Source organism: Suricata suricatta, chromosome 6 (assembly GCF_006229205.1).
Source record: "Suricata suricatta isolate VVHF042 chromosome 6, meerkat_22Aug2017_6uvM2_HiC, whole genome shotgun sequence".
Taxonomy (NCBI): Eukaryota; Metazoa; Chordata; class Mammalia; order Carnivora; family Herpestidae; genus Suricata; species Suricata suricatta.
The window spans coordinates 96,335,483-96,358,247 of NC_043705.1; the positions used below are offsets into that span (position 1 = coordinate 96,335,483).

General features: G+C 34.7%; 1 long non-coding RNA gene across 1 annotated transcript in view; it reads right to left on the reverse strand.

The window, feature by feature from the left end:
- LOC115293947 overlaps positions 1–18,225 on the reverse strand; it is a 50,452-nt gene extending 32,227 nt beyond the window's left edge. The window contains exon 1 of the long non-coding RNA XR_003909691.1: positions 18,144–18,225. This is a non-coding gene — a long non-coding RNA (uncharacterized LOC115293947). The remainder of the gene's footprint in view (positions 1–18,143) is intronic.
- Positions 18,226–22,765: the final 4,540 nt, after the last annotated feature.

The following is a 22,765-nucleotide window of genomic DNA, read 5'->3' on the forward strand; positions in this document are numbered from 1 at the left end:
AATAGTACCTCCACATATGGGCAGTACCTAGTTTATATTAACTGCTCAGTAAATGTTTGTTGACTGAATATTAGTTGAATGAATATCTCTTATGTGGCAATTTTATTTTTAGGAATATAAGTGAAGAAAACAATGATGTGACAAAGATTTGGCAATAAGGGTAAGTGTAGAATCTTTATAATAGTTAAAAAAAGAGGGAGAAAAGGAATTAATAAGTGGTAAATTACTGAAAAACAAATTATGACTACATTATTCAGTGAACTATTAATTAGCAATTAAATTATTAAGCAGATGTATATTTATTGAGATATAGAAACACTAAGAAAGCACTAAAGGAAAAACACTTTACTAGGAGCAGGCACTCTGGTCCCTGTGTATGTGTGTATGTGTGTGTGTCTTTGTGTACGTGTGTATGTTTATGTGTATGGAAAAAAGTCTAGAAGAGTCTACATCAAGTATTAAAATGGATCATCACTGGATGGTGATTCTTTGTGATATTTTTCTGCACCAATTTCCTTGTTATCTCTCTCTGGGACATGCTAGATTTTTTGATATTGTCCTACAAGTTGGAAGCTCTGTTTATTTTTTTTCCCACCTTTTCCTTTCTGTGTAGATTATATACTTTTTTATTGCTCTGTCTTTAGTATCTCTGGATTTTTTCCTCTTTCATCTCTGTTCTGTTATTGAGCCCATCCAATGACTTCTTCTAATTTAAGTTATTGTATTTGTCAGTTCTAAAATTTCCATTGAGTTCTTTTTTTAATAGCTTTAATTTGCTTCTTTAATTTGAGAATTTTTATATTTCCATTAATTTCAGTAATGTTCACCTTTACCTCATGGAAGATTGTTATAATAGCTACTTTAAAGTCTCTGGTAATTCCAACATCTGGGTATCTCAGGCTTGTTATCTGTTGCTTATTCTCTTGGGTATTGGATACTTTTGATTCTATGTATGTTGGATAGTTTTGGATTGTGTCCTGGATGGTTTGAATATTATCTTAGTAGACTCTGGGTCTTGTTAAATCCTCTGCAGAATGTCAATTTGTTTGTTTAGGTGGGCAGTCAACCTTGTTATGTTGAGACCACAAGTCCTGATTCTCTTTCTGAGGGTGAACGTCAGTTCAGTTTTCAAACCTTTTCTATGCTTTTTGGTTCAGTCTGGAGTATGTGCCTCTTGGGGCTTACTGTTGAACCTGGGCAGTGGTTTTATGGTAGTTCACTTCTCAAAGCCTTTGTTATTTTCTTTAATTCTATTCTGTGTGTGTGTGTGGCTTGGAGGCAGCCTCAGGACTTCTGTCACTTTATACACAGAATTAGAGGAATTCCTTTCTCCAGCTCTTTCCTCTCTGGGATTTCTTCCATGTTTTCTGAATTCCAGGGGTGTCTTTTCCCCGTACCTCTGGTCACAAAGATGTAATTTCCTCAGATTTTAGCTTTTTATGCTGTTACAAAGTTCTTCATGACTGGAGTCTCCCACTTTGCAAGCCATGGTTTAAATTCTGATTTTAGTCCTCTATCCACCTGCTGTGTAAGTCCATATCTGAGTCTATCTATAGATACATAGATACAGATATAGTTTAAAAAAATATATGTTTTAAAAAGTTTTTTACTTTTCAGATTCCTCGAGTCGTGCATTTTGCCTTCTTTTCAGAATTTTTAGTTGTAATCACTGGGAGAGAGAATCTGTATCTGCTTCTCTCCACCTTAGCTGGCACTGGAAGTATTCCTCATGCTTTGTTTTTTCTTAAGTGTTTATTTATTTTCTAAGTCTTCTACCAGAATAAATACTATTTGTAAGGGTGAATTTGTTTTCTTAAAAAAACTAAAGGTATAATTATTGTAGGGAATACCATGAGTTCTTGGTAAAATATTGTAATGATATAGTTTTTTTCAAGATAAGATAATTAAATGTGAGAATGATTGATAAGTTTGGGTGCAGGTGTGGAACAATAGGCAATCTCCTAATGTGACAATAGTATGCACAGTAGTACATTCTTTTTCATGGTCACTATGGCTATCTTGATAAATTTAAAACGTGCATTTCCCTTGACCTAGACATTCAAATTTCATGAGTTGATTCTGTAGAAACACACAAATACATAATGCAAGTAAACGTGTGTTCTCTGTAGCATCATTATATAACTCAAAACTGGAAAGAACTTAAACTCTCATTAATATGCCAATAGTTTAATATATTACGGTACTTCCATACAATAAACTCCTATGTAGCTCCTAAAAAGAACATGACATTTGGGTTTAGTTTTAGAAAAAGATATCTACAGTTAATGTTTGAGTGAACATGTGGATTACTGAAGATTACACATATATAAAATTGCATTTGCATTTATATATGTTTTTAGAAAGAAAACACAGAACCTTATGTAAGAATACACATGAAACTTGTGAGAATAATTTTCTCTTGAGATTGGGTTATTAGGAAACAAATATGCTATACATTGCCTCTATTGCTTGAGGTTTTTGGAAATTAATAAATATTAATATAATTTCTTAGAATAAAAAAATTAAAAATAATCCAGAAAGGGATTTCAGGCCTTTTGAGAAGTTTAGATTTTTGTTTTGTCTACAACCGATAATTAGATTATCTGCTAATCCTGAGCAGGTAGTGTGATGGTAGAGATAGGACTTTGCTTTAGGTTACTGTCCTGGTAATTACATAGTGCTTCTCTGGACAGTAATGAAGAATACCTCTGGACAACCAATTAGACAGAGATTGTATTTCTCAAGGAAAAAGACACTGACATTGAGACAGTGAACACATAAACACATATGTAAAAGCTTGCCTTATGGCATATTTGAAGATTCAGTTCCAGAGCGAGAAAGACTAGAGTGACCAGTCCTGGCTGCGCTATGGAAATCAGGAGAAGGGCTTATGTGCAACTGATTCCCAATTGCTGAGTTGACATGTCAGCAGAGCAGCTGTTTCTTATCAAGTACTACGTCTTTGAATCAGGACTTCTGCAGAATCATGAAATGAGGGGGTTCATAGATCAAAGTTCAAGGCTAAAGTGAGCCTTTGGGAAAGTATCTCTGAATTCTAGTGTACTAAATATCCAAACTCAAACTCACATTGTTACTTAGTCACCTACTGTCTTAAAGGATTTGCAAAATTATTGCATGCATGTGAGACTCATTTCTAAACCATGTTTTTTAAAGGAGTAATGCCTTACTATGTTTTATTATTCTTAAAGACTTAAACTACTTAAAGGTTTTCTATGGTACTAATTTTATTTTGTTGTTTGTCATCTGTTTCTTCCACTACAATGTGTGTGTATGATGTTCAGATTTGTATGACATCTATTTCTCTTGTTCTGTGTGATAGGCCCAGTATTGAAATGGTGTCTGACCCAGAGTGAGGACTTAATAAATATTATTGATTAAAGAGTAATATATGAAGGTGAGACACAGAGTTCCTACTTTTTATCTCTCTTCCCACCTCACTTTCCTCTATTTCAGTTCCTAGCACAGTTTTAAGACTTCAACATCAATCAAATGGAGGATGTGAAAATCAAGAGAGAATTTAAAAGTGCCCTTTCTATCTATATTTGAAGCACTCTGGGCTTGGCTAGGATTCTTCACTGTTGGCAACATATAGAGTTTTAAAACAGGAATACTATCATATTCATCTTTCTACTTGAAACCTTACAGCAAGTTCTGCCCAAACAGGGATGAAAATTAATATATTTCAACTTACCCTGTTGCAAACTCAGTCAATTTCTTATATTACTATTTTCACAGCATTTCAAGTGAGCATTTTATTTCACATTTTAATATATCTGAAATATGAATGTCTTTTACTATCATTGGTATCTTAGCAATATGTCATAGTTAATATGATAACATAACAAATGATGGGTCTTAGGTTTTGTGGAATATGATATTTGGGTTTTTCATGCTTCCATTTTAGCATTTTCAAGAATGAATAATTAGTACTATAGAGAGATTTACAAACAAAAGGACTGAATTCAGTTCTGCTAATTATGTGTGTGAAAATGGGCTGGAACTTTGCCCTTCTGGGTCTCTCTCTGTTCTGTAGAATGGCATTGGAAGAAAGCATGGGTCTAATATTTTAGTGAAGGATTATTTGTTGCTAGAAACAAACTGTAACTTAAGGGTTAAAGAAATGATCAGAAAGAATCATGAGTAGGCATGGGAATTAAGGGCAGAAAGTAGAGTTTGGATTCATGAATTTCTAATATCCTGGAACTGGAAAATGGTCAGGATCTGAAGAAAGTCTTTCCCCCCGCTCTTTCCCTATCCCTCTTTCATTCTACATGTGCTCTCATAAATTTTCTTTCTTTTTCTCCTAACCATGGATTCCCTCCCCTGGGTTGGTATGCACATGATCAAAGGTGGTTCTCTAGTTTTTAGTTCACCTCCAGAGACTAATTAGCATGTTTGAGTCTCAAATCTAATCTGATTTCCCACCTTAGTTCAAGAATATGTAATTTATTAGAGAAGAATCATTTATTACAAACATGGCTGGACAGTCTACTCCAATGTTTGGTGGGAATAAATTCTCAGAGAAGAGAAAACAAGCCAGGCAGGTTCTGTCATATCTAGGTTCTGTGGTAGCTATACAGACTCTTGTGTCTCCTGACTCTAAAGTTGGATGAACTAGAGTGTCGGGGGGAATTGCCTTTTTAGTGTAACCCAGAACTTTTCTGCTAAAGGATGGTCTCGGTGAGGGATTTGAGGAATGAGAAGCCTTTCCTTAATATTGTCTCACTAATGAAAATCTTACTGATAACTCCTGGATTTTTTTCTTGTTTTGTAAAAGGTCCTATGTAGGTGTGGTTGTCTTTCAAATCTGACAGAAGCTAGAGAGGAAAGGGCTTTAAAAAAAACACATTATAACTTCCAGTTTCTTCCATTGAAATAATTAGCCAAATGACAATTATTTATCATTGTTAGATATTGTTTTATCATCAGAAAGAAAGGAACTATTGAACCAAACATCTTTCTGTAGAGTTTATATTTATTGTCTTATTTTTATTGAGTGAAACACTTTAATCTTAGTAATGGTTCCACTACAGGTAGGACACTGTGTGTGTGTGTGTGTGTGTGTGTGTGTGTGTGTGTGTGTGTGAGAGAGAGAGAGAGAGAGAGACAGACAGGGAGGGGGGGAAAAAGAGGAGGAGGGTGAGAAGGTGGAGGGAGGAGAGAAAAAGGAAGAGAAGTGGGAGGAGGAGAGTACTAGAGCAAGGGAGCTTAAGCATTTAGTGTTGTCTTTCTGCATTATTTCTATTAGATACTTGGGAAAAACCATTGTCCATGTTCATTTTTCTAGGATGGTAAATTTCTCATGTTTGGGGCAAGCAGAAAAACCAAGGTCACTAAATGTTGAGATGACCTGGGACAATTTTTCACTGTCCTAAGAGATCCTGGAATGAAAACTAATACTACTTGCATATATGCATTTTACTAGATTCTTTCCATATAGTAGTTTTAGTACTCCTAGCAGCTTGGCCAACTATTACTATTCCAAACTCATTTATAGAGAAAACCACAACTTAGAAATGGATAACTTGAGCTAGGTTACATAACTAGCATGCAGTGACGTCAGGATTTGAACATGCACGTGTCTGAATCCAGAGGATAAATTCTAGTTTCAGTGCATGATTACTACTTTCAGGACTTGTGAATTGGCACTGAGATCTTAGGCAAGTCCCTTATCATTTCTGTGTTTCATTTTCATCAGGTATAATGTTTTTCAAATAAAAATGGCTCAAAAATATTTGTTGAATTGAATTGGATACTCATTTGCATACAAGAGTATTGTGAGTGTTGTTGGGAATAATATGTGTATAGAGCAGAGGGTTTCTGGTCCATCTGCATCACTCTGGGTTTATTTAATTTCTTTAAGACTTGATTTTCTCAATGACAGAAGGAAGGATGATAAGAAAACTTAGTCTTTAGATCATTACAATGATTAGAAAACATTTTAAGAATATTTACCAGGAAGGTGTGCACGTAGCAATTGCTCTACAAATTTCACCTATTGACTATTACAAATGAAATGTTAGGTGGGCAAAGACTTGAGCACTTTGAGTTTTGACAAAACAGAAGTTTCAATCCTTGCTCTGGTGGGTGATGGTGGGATTGTCCCATTTCAGGGTCTTTGAGACACACAAAACTCACATTTCCCTGTAGCACTGGTGCTTCTAGGCTTGTAAACAGTCTAAAGGCAAAAAGATAAGAATTTCAGGCACCATTAAACGTCTATAGTAGAAACTTTCTAGGATACAACAAATACATCTAATTTTCTGGTTGTCCTTACCTAAACACAGTTCAGTAACCCTAAATGTCTATGACTTCCTTTCGCTGAGACTCCAAAGTCTGGAATTTGGTTGATCCAGGAAGAAAACAACAGGGACAAAATTAGGAACAAATATACTCTGATGATGAGATTTTGAAAGATTTGCTGTATGTATTTGCTTATAATTCACATCTACTGATATCTTTTAATGTAGAAAAGTGACTAATTCCCTCCTACATGCTACAGTTTGCAAAGAATTGGGTATTTTGTTACTTTTCTTTAATAAATTACCATAAAATATGCAATAGAAGAAAGATTTGTCCACTCTTTAGGTAGTTATATAAACTGCTTTAGAATTCTACCTAGATTTGGAAGTTTCATCTTATGGAATTATCTTTTGGTCATTTGCTTTTTATTTTTCTAATAAACTAATAGTCCTTACCACTACTTGTTGGTAGACATTAGTCTTGAAAGCCCAACTAATGCTCCTTCATAGAATTTTTTTTGAAATTTCTCTCCAAAAATTGGCATGTATTTAGGGGGATATTCAAAAATTGCTGGTAATTTATGAATCATCATGCTGGACAGGCAAGAATTAACCTTTTCCTCTATTATAAGACTCTAAGTCTAATGGAGTGAAACCATAGAAGAATTTGATTGAAAGAGCTTATCAGACTCCGGTGTACCTACAAAGAATATGACATCAAGACATGCATACTGAAGAATTTAAAGAAAATGTAATACATTTTTATCTCGTCTATTTAATATCAGTATAGCTTACCTTGAGACTCTTATTTTTCTTTTTGCCTATGGACAGTGGGTAAATATTCTGGACTGCAATATTTAAAAGTGGAAGATTGTGTGGTTTAAATTTTATGAGAAGAGATTATATTTCAGATGTGCTTTCTGAGAACTCAGCAGCATTTTTGCAAAAGTCCTCTTCAGTCTGAGAGCTGAAGGTGGAGCCGTTGTGCTATGTCCAAGAGGCATTCTCAGTGTTAACTCTTACAAACTTGTTTATGCAGTTCTAGAAAGGACATAGTCTAACAAAAAAAACCTGTTTTTTTTTTTATGTTGTTGTGTTTTTTTTGTTGTTGTTCATTTTGTTTTTTTAACTCCTGGACTGCCACCTTGGATGTTTTATGAAGGAGGCTGGATTATTGGGATATCTTAGGACATGGAAAAACCAGCCAAAAGCCAGGTTCAAGTTTGGAGTTTGAGGTTTTTGCAGTGACTACGGTTTTGACAATTTCTGGAGGATGGGAGGAAATTGTCATCCTTCATTTACATCTTTCTGGGATTCCTCTGGAAATGTTCCTAGGGGCCTCAGTTTTACCATTTGTAAAATGAATAGGTTCTCTTAGCCATTTTTTCTGCTCCTTTTCCCTTAGGAGTCTAAGGTGTTTTTAAAGTGCTTCCTTCCCAGCCAGATCAGCTTGCCCTCCAAGGAAATGTAGCTGCCCTATGAGGGCAAGGAAACGAGTAAAAAAGGTGCTACCTGTCAAATTCCTACTGCGTGCTCAGAGCTTCACAAGGTTGTCTCATTTTCTTTCTAACAAGAACCCCATGAAGTAGCTATTACTAGTGCTTTTTCACAGATGGAGGAGCTCAAGCTCAGTAACATTAAGTAATTTATACAATTATACATTGAAGAAGTGGCAGGGCAGTGTTTTGGACCCAGCCCAATTTGATTCCAGTTTTGAAGGTATTTCCAATGTAACCAAAGCTTTTTATCCACCTGCAATAGAAAATAAGGAAAGTAGTCTTTTTTTTTTTCTTGAAATGAATACAGAAGGTTTAAATTAAAAACACTAGCATGAGCTTAAATTATGTGGGAATGTTATTTTTTATCTATCAGTATGGCAAAGATAATTAGCACATTGTTTTGACAAACATGTGCAGAAGAGGAACTCATACTATGGCTGGGACTTTCCCTATATTTCACACATTTGGGAGATACTTAGACATTAATATTAGCTGTAAATATCTTTGCTTTAGTTGGTCTTTCATCAAGCTCTTCTTTTAGATGTGTCATTGTATGAGATATTTTCCCCAATTTGAGATTCTGGAAGGATTTGCAGATGGATTCTTCTAACACTTTCATATTTTATAAAATCCTTAATCTTTTTTTGGATTTTTAAAGGGATAAGATGGTTCCAGCTTTCCAAACGGCTATCTAGTTGTCATTGCATAAGCCATCTTCTCTTATTGCCTTGAGATGCTCTACAATGTATGCTAGATTTTTGTATGCATTTGGGTCCATTTTGGTACTTTCTATTCTACTGCATTGATCATATCAGTGCTACCACACTGCTTTAATTGTTGTGGCTTAATAATGTTTTAATGTCTTTTGGGGCCAGTGCCTTTTAATATTCTGATTTTTTTCCTCATATATTTTTTCCCTGGGTATTCTTGCTTTTCTGTTGCTCCATACAAATTTGGGAATTAAGATTGCCCTACATTTATAGATTAAATTAATTAGAAGTAACATTTCTATGATGTTTAATCTTTTTATCTAAGAACATGGTACAGTTTTATTTGTCCATCTTATTGGATTCCTCAAGAGCATTTAACATTTTTCTTTATTTATATCTTGTGAATTTCTCATAATATTTATTCTTATTTTATATTTTTATTGCTATTGCTGTTATAGTATCCCATTATTCTAAGTGGCTATTATTTGCAAATGTGAAAGTCAATGATTTTGTATACTAAGTTTATTCCAGCCTATTATTTGTATTTTATTTCTGTGTATAGTTATTCAGTAGAAATCTTTTTCTGGTATACGTATTATCTTCAAATATTAAACAACTTCACATTTTATTTGCACTAAGTAGAATATCCAGAGTTTTGTCTCATAATATAAATAATTTTCTGATGTTCAACTAGCTCTGCGTTTCTGGATCCATCCCAATTGGTTATTATTTGAAGTTATTTTACTATACTGCTGAATTCATTTTGCTAATTATTTTTTATCCTCACAGTGAAACTGGTTTATAATTTTCTTTTTTATTACTCTCTTACTGAGTTTCATATCAAAATGATTATTGCTTCATAAAATGAACTGTGAAGTTTTTAAATTTTTTCAGTGCTCTGAAACAAAAGAATTGTCTGTTCCTTGAAGGTTTGAGAAAATGTCGCTAAAACATAGATATTTCATTAATAATTTTCAATTTATTATATTGTAATTAGTCTTGCTGATTCAAGACACAATTTCCACAATATATATTCTAAGAGTACAGCCTATTTTATTTAGTGTTGTTGATATATTGGTATGAAAATACACAGAATATTCCCTGACAATTTTTTGATGATGGGATATCACCATTTTTCATCCGTAATGAATTAATTGATGTAGGCAGTGATTATCAATGGCTGTTATATCACAAAGACAGAGAATCAGATCTTGATAGAAGTACATGATGTCTTCTATGAACTAAGTTGTCTTATCACAAAAAGGAACCTGAATCTTATGAAGCCCTGGATCTGACTGCCAATTTTCAACAAAATGAAGACTACAGAGGAACATATTAATTGACACAGCAGGATGTAATCAACAAAATCCAGAGTTTGGGTAAACCACCAGACAAAAGACACCATTTCAACAAAAATTTTTAGGGAAAAGGAAGAGATAAAAAGAGGAAACTATTCATTAAAAGAAACAGAAAGACATTTCAACCAATAGCAATGCATGGTTCTTATTTGGATTCAAACAAACTAAAAAAAAAAAAAGATTACTGGGAAATACGAATACTGAAAAGTATGATGATGATATAGTGACTGTCTTTAAAAGTAGGTGCTCCCTTTTAGTGACACAAACTGACTACTTACAGATGAAATAATTTGATGTCTGAGCTTTGCTTCAAAATCATCTAGACTGGGGGGGGGGGTGGATGGAGGATAGAGATGAAACAAAATTAGCCATGAGTTAGTAATTACTGAAGTGGTTGATGGGTACATTCAGATTCAGTATTCGGTTTTTTTCTAATTTTGTACATATTTGAAATTTTCCAAAATAAAAACTAAAAATATCTGTGTATTCCAGTTATGTCCCCTTTTCATGACTAATACTGGTTATTTGAATGTTTTCCTTTAATTTTTTGGATAAAACTTTCTAAAAGTTTATCTATTTTAAATTAATCTTTCCAAGAATGTGGTTTTTTTGTTTGCTTATGTCTACATTTTAATATTTATTATCAAATACTTTAATTTTTTTCCTGATCAATGCTATCCTTTCTTTTCCTCAGTTTCATTCCAGCTATACCACTGGACACTGCCTGAGAAAGGAGTGAGGTCTGAATGTTTTCCTGAGACACTTCGGTCCATAGCACTAGACTTGATCACGCTCTTTCCCTTAACAGATACTGAGGATCAGTCTTAACATGCCACACATCCCTGTTTACCTCAGTCACTTCGAGAAGATAAAATATTCCTGAGCATTCATCATTACCCCCATTTTATTATCTGTACTTTCTTGTACATCATTAACCCCTTGTTCCCGGACTCTTAAGCCTCTGTTGTGTCCTGTGTGACCTGTGAGGTCTGTAAACTGCTCTGTGCTCCTGTCTTTGTATCATATTCTCTTACTGTAGCTGAAACACAGGTGTCTTCTATGTGTTCACCTCTCTTGAAAAGCCTATACTTTTTTTCTTCCCTCATGCTCCTTGTACCTCAAGAGCAGATGCTGAAGTAGGTATCCTCCTTGCTCTCTGGCTTCTTCTGGACCAGGACTTTTTCCTTTTTGAAAAAAACCTGTTCTATAACCTCTTACCACATCACATCATTTTCCTTGTGACATCAATGCCTATTGTCATTTTTGGCAAAAATCCAGTTGCTACCCTTCAACATCTGGCTTCGTTTTTGAGCTTATCATGAAAGATCTTTTTCTTTCCTCCACCAGCTTTTTAGTTCCTTGGACACACCTAGAACTATTTAAAAAGTGGCACCTCATCTGTAACCTCAAATGTCAACATATAACCTTGAACATAACCTGCTGTCTCAATTTACTTTCTCTAATACAACTGTTCTCCAGTTTCTCTAGTACTTTTTCCAGTGTAGCACTTCTTTGACTACATTATCACCTCAAAGTATTATTACTATAACTTTAACTTTAGCCTGTAGTTTTTGAAAAAAATTTTTAATGTTTATTTATGTTTGAGAGAATGAGTCAAGGAGGGGCTGAGAAAGAGGGAGACACAGAATCTGAAGCAGGCTCCAGGCTTTGAGCTGTCAGCACAGAGCCCGATGTGGGGCTTGAACTCACCAACTGTGAGATCATGACCTGAGCCGAAGTTGGACGCTCAACGACTGAGCCACCCAGGCGTCCCATAGCTTGTAGTTTTTGATAGCATAGTTTAATTAAAAATTGTCCTGAATTTCAATTTCAAATATTTTACTATGAATATTCAGCAGTTTCAAAATAATTTTAGAGTGAAGATCCTTATAACCACCATCTAGATTCTAGCATTACTCTTTTATTCTACTGTTTACCACATATTTATTTATTTACCCATTGTTCTACCTATGCATTAAGCCATTATGTTTTTTGGGTTACATTTCAGAGTAAATTGCAGATTTCCATATATTTCTCCCTACATGCGTCATCATGCATATATTTACCTAGAGTTCAATTTTCATTTACAGCTTGTTGTATTGGATTTAAAAATTGCATACGACGAAATGCATGGATCTTATGTGCATATTGGCAAAATGCACATCCTTGTGTAATCCAAACCACTATCAAGATATCAAGAAGAACATTACCATTAGCCCAGAAAATTCCCTAAAGTCCTGTCCCACTCAATCTCTGCACCACACTTCCAGAGGCAACTTGTTTTTTTAAATTGCAGATTGGTTCTGCATTTTTTGGAATTTCATACAAGTGAAATGAAATAGGCGTTCCTATGTGTTAAGTTTTTTTTCATATGGCATAATGTTTTTGAGCTTCATCCATGTTTTTGCATACTTTGGTAATTTATTCATTTTTATTTTTGAATTCTATTCTATTATATTATGATGCCAAAACTTGTTTGTCCAGTCTTCTATTGATGGAAACCTGGGCTATTTCTAGTTTGTTCTCTTATCTTCTTATGTGTTAATTGGCCTTTTGTATATCTTCCATTGTGAACTTTCTGTTCAAAACTTCTGCCCTGTTTCTAATTGGGTTATTTTGTCTTTTTGTTATTATGCTGGAGGTATTTTTGAATGTTTATTTATTTATTTGAGAGAGAGAGAGAGAGAGCGAGAGCGAGAGAGAGCGAGCACAAGCAGGGAAAGGGACAAAGAGAAGAAGAGAAAGAATCCTGAGCAAGCTTCATGCTGTCAGCGCGGAGCCTGATGCAGGGCTTCATCCCACAAACCATGAGATCATGACCGGAGCCAAAACTGAGTCAAATGCTTAACCGACTGAGCTACCCAGGTGCCCTGGACATATTCTGTATATAATCTAGGTAACACTTCTCTGTTAGACATATTTTGCAAATAATTATGCCTTACTCACTCATTTTCTAACAGTATCTTTGGATGAACAAAAGTTTAAAATTTGGATGAAATTTATCAAATTGAAATGCTTATAACTTTCTGCGAATTGCCCAAAAACCATTTTCTTACCCAAAGTCATGAAGATATTCTCCTGTTTCCTCCAAAAGCTTCATGGTTTTAGCTTTTATTTTAGGCTTATCTATAATCTACCTGGAATTTATTTTTATATGGTGTTAGGTGGGAGGTCATAGTTTATTTTTTCCCCATATAGATAGCCAGTTATTCACCATCATTTGTTGTAAATGATTTTCAATTCTCCGTTCAGTTGCTTTGGTGCCTTTGTTAAGTATCAGCCATGTAAGCTATGTCAGTACTGCCCTAGCTTGATCACTTAGCTTTGTAGTAAATTTTGGAAATAGGTAGTCAAAGTTCTCTAACTTTGTTTTCCTTATTTTAAAATTACTTTGGTTATTCTAGGTTATTCCATTTCTATATAAATTATATTGTCTTGTCAATTACAAAAAAAATAAGAAAAGAAAAAGCATTGACATTTTGGCAGTACTTGCATTATACTTACTATACTTGTAGCTAGTTTGGGAAAATGTGACATCTTAATCATATTGAATCTTCCAATTAATAAGATATATTTACATCTGACTATTTTTTGTGTTTAAAAATTCAGCAATACTTTACAAGTTTTAGCCTACAGATTTTGATGTTCTTTTAGTAAATTCTTCCTAATGCTTTTCTAATTACTAATTCTAATTTTTTTTTCATTTTTCAATTTAAATTTTAGTTAGAATATAGTGTAATATTGGTTTCAGGAGTTGAATTTAGTGATTCATCACTTATATTTAACACCCAGTGCTCAACATAATTCTTAATTTATTTTTGATGCTATTATAGAGTTTAAAAAATATTTTTATTTTTTTGCCAGATATATTTTTGTATATTATCCTTGAATTCTGCACATTTTCCAAATTTACTTTTTGGTTTAGAAGCTATTTTATTGATTCTTTAGTATTTTCTATATAAAGTTATGTCATCTGCTAACACAGGCACTTTTACTTCTTCCTTTCTAATCACTATACTTTTTATTTCTTTTGCTTACCTTTTTGCAATAGCTAGGATCACTACTTGAATAGAAGTAGTGAGAATTGACATTTTTGTCTTATTCTTTATTTAGTGAGAAAGTGCTCAATATTTTACAGTTAAGTATGATGTCAGTTACTGGTTTTTTGTTTTGTTTTGTTTTGTACAAATTCCCTATATCAGATGAAGAAAGACCTTTACTGTTCTTAGCTGACTGAGGTGTTCTATTGTTTAAATTCTTATTCTTCATGAATTATCATTTGAACTTTGATTTTTAGTGTGAATATGTTAAATTGTATATATAGATTTTCAAATGTTAAACCAACTTTACATTCCCTGATATCCTTGTTTACTAATGATGTATTTTTTTTATGTACTGCTGAAAGCAATTTGATGTTTTTTTTTTTTAATAGTTTATTGTCAGGTTGGTTTCCATATTACACCTAGTGCTCATCCCAACCAGTGCCCTCCTCCATGCCCATCTTCCCTTTTCCCCTCTCCCCCACCCCCAACAACCCTCAGTTTGTTCCCAGTATTTAAGAGTCTCATATGATTTGCTTTTCTCTCTCTCCTTAACTATATTTTTTCCTCTTGCCCTCCTCTATGTTCCTCTATTAAGTTTCTCCTGTTTCACCTATGAGTGAAAATATATGGTATCTGTCCTTCTCTGCCTGACTTATTACACTTAGCATAACACCCTTGAGTTCCATCCACATTGCTACAAATGGCCAGATTTCATTCTTTCTCGTTGCCATGTAGTAGTCCATCGTATATATGAACCACATCTTCATTTCTTTTCCCAGCAAGGAGTGTTTTATCTTATTTTATTTTTAATTTTTCTTAATGTTTATTTATTTTTGTGAGATAGACCGAGCATGAGCAGGGGAAGGGCAGAAAGAGAAGGAGACACAGAATCTGAAGCAGGCTCCAGGCTCTGAGCTGTCAGCATAGAGCCTGATGTGGGGCTTGAACCCACAAACTGTGAGATCATGACCTGAACCAAAGTTGGCCGCTTAACGGCTGAGCCACCCAGATGACCCTAACCACATCTTCTTGATCCATTCATCAATTGTTGGACATTTAGGCTCTTTCCATGATTTGGCTATTGCTGAAAGTGCTGCTATGAACATTGGAGTACATGTGCTATGCATCAGCACTTCTGTATCCCTAGGGTAAATTCCTAGCAGTGCTATTGTTGGGTCATAGGGGAGTTCTATTGTTAATTTTTTGAGGAACCTTCACACTGTTTTCCAGAGCGGCTGCACCAGTTTACATTTTCACCAACAGTGTAGGAGGGTGCCCGTTTCTACACATTTTCACCAACATCTATAGTCTCCTGATTTGTTCATTTTATCCACTCTGACCGGCGTGAGGTGGTATCTCAGTGTGGTTTCGATTTGTATTTGCCTGATGATGAGTGACGCTGAGCAACATTTCATGTGTCTGTTGGCCATGTGGATGTGCTCTTTGGAGAAGTGTCTGTTCATGTCTTCTACCCATTTCTTCACTGGATTGTTTGTTTTTAGAGTGTGGAGTTTGGTGAGTTCCTTGTAGATTTTGGATACTAGTCCTTTATCTGATATGTCATTTGCAACTATCTTTTCCCATCCTGTCGGTTGCCTATGAGTTTCGTTGATTGTTTCCTTTGCCGTGCAGAAGCTTTTTATCTTGATGAGGTGCCAATAGTTCATTTTTGCTCTTGATTCTCTTTCCTTTGGAGATGTGTCGAGTAAGAAATTGCTGCAGTTGAGATCAAGGAGATTGTTTCCTGTTTTCTCCTCAAGGGTTTTGATGGTTTCCTGTCTCACATTCAGGTCTTTCAGCCATTTTGAGTTTATTTTTGTGTATGGTGTAAGAAAGTGGTCTAGTTTCATTCTTCTGCATGTTGCTGTCCGGTTCTCCCAGCACCATCTGTTAAAGAGGCTGTCTTTTTTTCATTGGATACTGTTTCCTGCTTTGTCAAAGATTAATTGGCCATACATTTGTGGGTCTGAGTTCTCTTTTCTATTCCATTGGTCTATGTATCTGTTTTTGTGCCAGCAATTTGACTTTTATAAAAGGTCATATTTGTATATATGTTTGTGAGGGATGTTTTTCTTTTTTTTATCAGATGTTTGTCAGGTTTTGCTATTAATATTGTGTTGGTTTCATATGACAACTTGAGAAGTGCTTTTATCTTTTTAATTTTATGGTAGAGTTAGTGTGAGCTTTGTGTGATTTTTTACTTAAATGTGTGACAGATTGTATCAGTGAAATTATCTAGGCCTATAGTTTGGAAATGATGTTAAATAATGAATACATTTATTTAAATAATGGTATTCATATTTTCTGTTTCATCTTGTTTCAGTCATGAAAAGTTGTCATTTTCAGGAAATTTATATTTTTTCATTGTTAAATATTTCTGCATAAAGTTGCTTAGACTGTTGTTTTATTATCTTTTTAATTTCAGGTTTTTATTATTATCTTTTAAGTTAAGCTTCACACCCAATGGGGAGCTTGAATTCACAACCTTGAGATGAGGGTCACATATTCTACTGAATGAGCCACACCTTAATTTCAGTTTTAGTGTTAATCTTTACCCAGTATTTAAAAAATTCAAACAGGACAAATTTTTGCTGTACTTTTAAATTTATTTTTTGTTTAATTTTAGGGTAGTTTTAAATATGCAGAAAAGATACAAAGATATTACAAGGTTTTCATATGCCTCTCACTCAGCTTTTCCCTGTTATTTATATCTTACATTGCAATGGTATATTTGTTACCACTAAGGAACCAACACCAGTACATTACTAACTGACCTATATACTTTATTCAGATTTCAGTAGCTTTTCCATACTATTGCTTTTCTGTTCCAGTATTTCATCTGGGATGTCTCTTTAGCTTCTTCTGGTCTATGACAATTTCTTAGACTTTCTTTCTTTCTTTCTTTTTCATGAGCTTAATAATTTTAAGATCAAAGTGTTGTTGTTTTTTTACAGAGTGTCTCTCAATTTGGATTTGTTTTAAAGTTTTTTCTCTTGATTAATATATAATTGTGGAAGGAATTATTTTATCATAACAAGAGAAAATACTATCAACATAATTTATGAGTCATGATGTTAACCTTGGTTATCTGGTCGAAGTAGTGTTTATCAGGACCTCCACTGTAAAATTACTTTTTCCCCTCTTTCCATCCTTTTAGTCTGGTAGCAAGTCTCTAAGCACAGCTCACATTAGTGGGGAGTTCATCTCCGCCTCCATGAGGGGGCAGTATCTACATAAACTATTCAGGATTCTGCATGGGAGATCAATATTTTATGGGATTATATTGGTATTATATTGTCATCAAGTAATATGGCCAAGTGGCCTCTACTTCCTGTTTTCTCTTTCTCTCCCTTTCTCTTTGATTCAGATTAGAAGTTCAGTTATACCAGCGAGCAAACTTTTTCTAATTGTTTTTGTTGGCTGATATAAACATTTGTGGAATTCCTGAGAACTTTGCCATTTTGTTTCCTTCTTCACATGAGCTACTAATTACTAAAATAATTGATAATTGATCAGCCTGGATCTCTGGAGGGGCATCCATAGTTCTGCGTTCCAATACGAAAGTTATAAGCCTGCATAGTGGATAGTATTAAGATGCCTCTTACTCATAAACATTCTGAAATGGGGATATTTAGTGTTCATGATGTTTCAAACATTTATTGAGTTTGCTGAGTGTTGTGATCATACTGTTTTTGGTGTGGGTGGATGAGTAATTCTACTTTTGAATTATAGTGTAACAATGAAGGTTTTTAAAGAGAAGGAATGAGAATAGTAGGTGCTATTTTGGTTCTTAACAAAAATATACAGTGAACTCTGCCACCATTACAAAGGCACCTGGTGAGAAGCACCTGCTGCTTCTCTTTTCTATCATTAAAGAACTTGATGTCAGGAAATAAAACTCTTTCAGTGACATGTTCTGAAAAGAGAGGGTATGAAATCTTAGGTACTTGGGAAACTTACATATATTTTGAGATGACGACTTATTTCAATTGTGTTCCTCCTTAGGATGATAATGATGTAGATATTTTTTAATGACATTGGTTATGAAGTATACTTTTTATTTCTAAAGAGTGGTTAGGAGTTCTTATGAAAAAATTCTATTATTTTGGTTGATACTTTTTCAAAATATTTTCCGTCCCTACATACAATCATATGTATGTTTATACAATGCTACAATCATACTAAACATATTCTTTTAGGACATGTAAATATCATGAACATTTCTTTATATTTTTAAATATTCTTCTCCAACATCATTTGTAATGTTTACCGTGTTCCAATGAATGGGTAGTTGTGGGGGACCAGCCCACGCACCAGAGTCTAAGGGTCCCTGAATAGGGGGTTGGTGTCGGCGAAATATCTACAAGAAAGAACACAGACAACATGAATGGTGGAAGAGACCACACTTTACTGTGAAACTTGGTGTCTTATATACCACAAGTGATTACATCTTTCTTTTAATGATTACATTGTTTGTAACTTCTTAGGAATCACATGTTTCAGAATAGATCATTGTTTTCATGGAAGAGAGAAAGAAAGTTAAAGACAGAAATGAAGTATAATACAGAAGATCAAAAACCATAATTTATCACTAAAAATACATCAGCGGGAGTCTTATTTTGCGTATATAGTGTAATATTAACCAAAGCTTATGACAAGGCTATTTTTCTTTAAAGGTTCAAACAATGGTCTGTAAATAAGGTGCCTCTAACTAGGGAGGAAGTTTCAATCAGAAAATCTGCCCATTTACTGAAACCACAATTACCAAGTGGCAAGAATAATAGGAGAACTAACCCCAGTCTCTGATCCACTTAGGTCAAGCAGTCAAGCGCACACATTTTCAAGCAGGGGAAGCAGGGTCCCTATAGGCCACACAGCACTGCACCCCAGTCTCCCAGGACCTTTGTTCTTTTGTTCTGATCCTCAAATGGGGGGAGGGCCAACCGTTATCCAGGGTAGCGCCTTCCTAGACAAGGCTAGGGACTTTGCGATTACATACGCTCTCCCCGGAGGCTTTGCCGTCACAGTGGAATCACCTCCGCAGGCTTCTTGGCTGGATGGGCCCCAACAGGTAGTGAGCCTCATATTGTTAAATTGTCACAAACAGTGCTGTGATGAACACATTTAGATAGTCATCTATGACATATCACTGATTATTTCCTCAGAGCAAAGTTCCCCAAGTCTGGCACTATTTACATTTTGGGAAATATTATTATATTTGTTATCGGGGACTATTGTTTGGGCTTTAGGATTTTTAGCAGAATCCCAGGTCCCTACCTACTAGATGCCAGTCACAACTCCCAGTTTTGGTAATCAAAATTGTCTCCACACTTTGCCAAACGTCTCCTGGAGCCAAATTTCTCTTCCTTTGAGAACCACTGCCACAGAGTACATTATTTGAAGAAGACTTTATTATATACTGTATGCACAATTTAAAGTTAAATGTTTTTGGGGTTTTGTTTCCAAGTTGAAGGAAGTAATATGAGGATATAAAGAGACAACCTAAATGTGTAAAAAAAATTCTCAGAAATCTTTTCTACTGTTATTAGAGTTTAACATGTCGAGTAATAAATCAGTGGGGTCCCATTTCATCTGCAGCTATAGGAAAAACTTTCTGTGAATCAACAGAGTGCTGTGGCTCAGAGACAATAGGAAGAGAAGACCCAACACTCAAACTGCTTCTCATCTTTTTGACTATATGATATTTTGTGATTTCACATTTTATAACCACATGTATACATTTTTGAATCTAATGTTTCCCTTTTCTAGGCAATAACTAGAACTGATTAAGGGTTCATATTTTGGAATCAGCTGAACTGGATTCTGATACTATATCTTATGTTTATATTATTATTTTTAATTATTATTATTTACTATTTATATTTTAGTTAATATACATTGCAATATTGATATCAGAAGCAAGTTTCAGTGATTCATCACACACAACACCCAGTGCTCTCACAAGTACCCCCTTTTAAAAAATTAATTAATTATTTATTTTTAAAATTTGTATCCAAGTTAGCATATAGTGCTACAATGATTTCAGAAGTACATTCCTTAATGCCTCTTACCCATTTAACCCATCCCTCCTCTCACAATACCTCCAGCAACCCTGCTTGTTCTCTATATCTAGGAGTCTCTCATGTTTTGTCCACTCCCTGTTTTTATATTATTTTTGCTCCTCTTCCTTTATGTTCATCTGTTTTATATCTTACAGTCCTCATATAAATAAAGTCATATGATATTTGTCTTTCACTGACTAATTTCACTTAGCATAATACCCTCCAGTTCCATCCATGTAGTTGTAAATGGCAAGATTTCATTCTTTTTGATTGCTGAGTAATACTTCATTGTATATATATACCTCATCTTCTTTATCCATTCAACCATCGATGGACATTTGGGTTCTTTCAATACTTTGACTATTGTTGAAAGCACTGCTATAAACATTGGGGTGCATGTGCCCCATTGAAACAGCACACCTGTATCCCTTGGATAAATACCTAGTAGTACAATTGGTGGGTTGTAAGGTAGTTCTGTTTGTAATTTTTTGAGAACTCTCCATACTGTTTTCCAGAGTGGCTGCACAAGTTTGCATTCCCACCAGCAGTGCAAAAGAGACCTTCTTTCTCCATATCTTCGCCAACATCAGTTGTTGCTTGAGTTGTTAACATTAACCATTCTGACAGCTGTGAGGTAGTATCTCATTGTGGTTTTGATTGGTATTTCCCTGATGATGTTGAGCATTTTTTCATGTGTCTGTTAGCCATCTGGATGTCTTCTTTGTAGAAGTGTATATTCATGTCTTTTGCCCATTTTGTCACTGGATTATTTATTTTTTTGGGTATTGAGTTTGATAACTTCTTTATAGATTTTGGATACTAACCCTTTATCTGATATGTCATTTGTAAATATCTTCTCCCATTCCATCAGTTGCCTTTTAGTTTTGCTGATTGTTTCCTTTGCTGTGCAGAAGATTTTTATTTTGATGAGGCCCCAATAGTTCATTTTTGCTTTTGTTTCCCTTGCCCCTGCAGACGTGATGAGTAAGAAGTTGTCGCATCACAGATCATAGAGGTTTTTACTTGCTTTCTCCACTAGGATTTTGATGGCTGCCCGTCTCATGCTTAGGTCTTTCATCCATTTTGAGTTTATTTTTGTGTATGGTGTAAGAAATTGGTCCATGTTCATTTTTCTGCGTGTCGCTGTCACATTTCCCAGGCACCACTTGCTGAAGAGACTGTCTTTATTCTGTTGGATATTCTTTCCTGCTTTGTCAAAGATTAGTTAGCCATATGTTTGCAGGTCCATTTTTGGGTTCTCTATTTGTTCCATTGATCTGGGTGTCTGTTTTTGTGCCAGTACCATACTGTCTCAATAATTACAACTTTGGAATACATATTGAAATCCAAGATTGTGATGCCCTCAGCTTCGATTTGCTTTCTTAAGATTGCTTGGCTATTTGGGTTCTTTTTTGGTTACATACAAATTTTAGGATTGTTTTTTTCCAGCTCTTTGAAGAATGCTTTTTGATAGGTATTGCATTGAATATGTAGATTTCTTTGGGTAGTATTGACATTTTAACAATGTTTGTTCTTTCCATCCAGGAGCATGGCATATTTTTCCATTATTTTGTGTCTTCTTCAGTTTCTTTCATAAACTTTCTATAGTTTATTAGTATATAGATTTTTCACTGTTTGCTTAGGTTTATTCCTAGGTGTTTTATGGTTTTGGGTGCAATTGTAAATGGGATCTATACCTTGATTTCTCTTTCTGTTGCTTCATTATTGGTGTATATCAATGCAACTGATTTCTCTGCATTGATTTTATATCCTGTGACTTTGCTGAATTCATGAATCAGTTCTAGCAGTTTTTTGGTGGAATCTTTAGGGGTTTCCATATAGAATGTTATGTCATCTGCAAAGAGTGAAAGTTTGACTTCCTTTTGGTTGATTTGGATGCCTTTTATTCCTTTCTGGTGTCTGGTTGTTGAAGCTAAGACTTCCAACACTATGTTGAATAACAGTGGCAAGAATGGACATCCCTGTTGTGTTCCTGACATTAGAGGGAAAGCTCTCATTTTTTCCCCATTGAAGATGAAATTAGTGGTGGGTCATTCATATATGGCTTTTATGATCTTGAGGTATGGTCCTTCTATACCTACCTTCTTGAGGGTTCTTATCAAGAAAGGATGCTGTATTTTGTCAAATAATTTTTCTGCATCTATTAAGAGGATCATGTGGTTCTTGTGCTTTCTTTTATTGATGGGATGTATCACACTGATTTTTTGCGGATATTGGATCAGCCCTGCATCCCAAGAATAAGTCCCACTTGGTTGTGGTGAATAATTCTTTTAATGTATCATTGGATCTGGTTGGCTAGTATCTTATTGAGGACTTTTGCATCCCTGTTCATCAGGGAAATTGGTCTGTAGTTCTCCTTTCGAGTGTGGTCTTTGTCTGGTTTTGGAATCAAGGTAATTCTGGCTTCACAGAATGAGTTTGGAAGTTTTCCTTCTATTTCTATTTTTTGGAACAGCTTCAAAACAATAGGTGTTAACTCTTAACACGTGCCCTTTTTAATACCCATCACCCATCTAGCCCATCTTTCTTCCACCTCCCTCCCTCCATCAACCCTCAGTTTGTTCTCTATATTTAATAGTTTCTTGTGGTTTGCTTCTCTTTCTTATGTTTCCACCCCCTTCCCATATATTCATCTGTTTTGTTTCTTAAATTCTATATATAAGTGAAATCATATGGTATTTGTCTCCTTGATTGACTTACTTTACTTACAGTAATACATTCTACTGCTATCTACATCATTGCAAATGGCAAGATTTCATTCTTTTTGATGGCTGAGTAATATTATATATATATTTATTATATATTACAC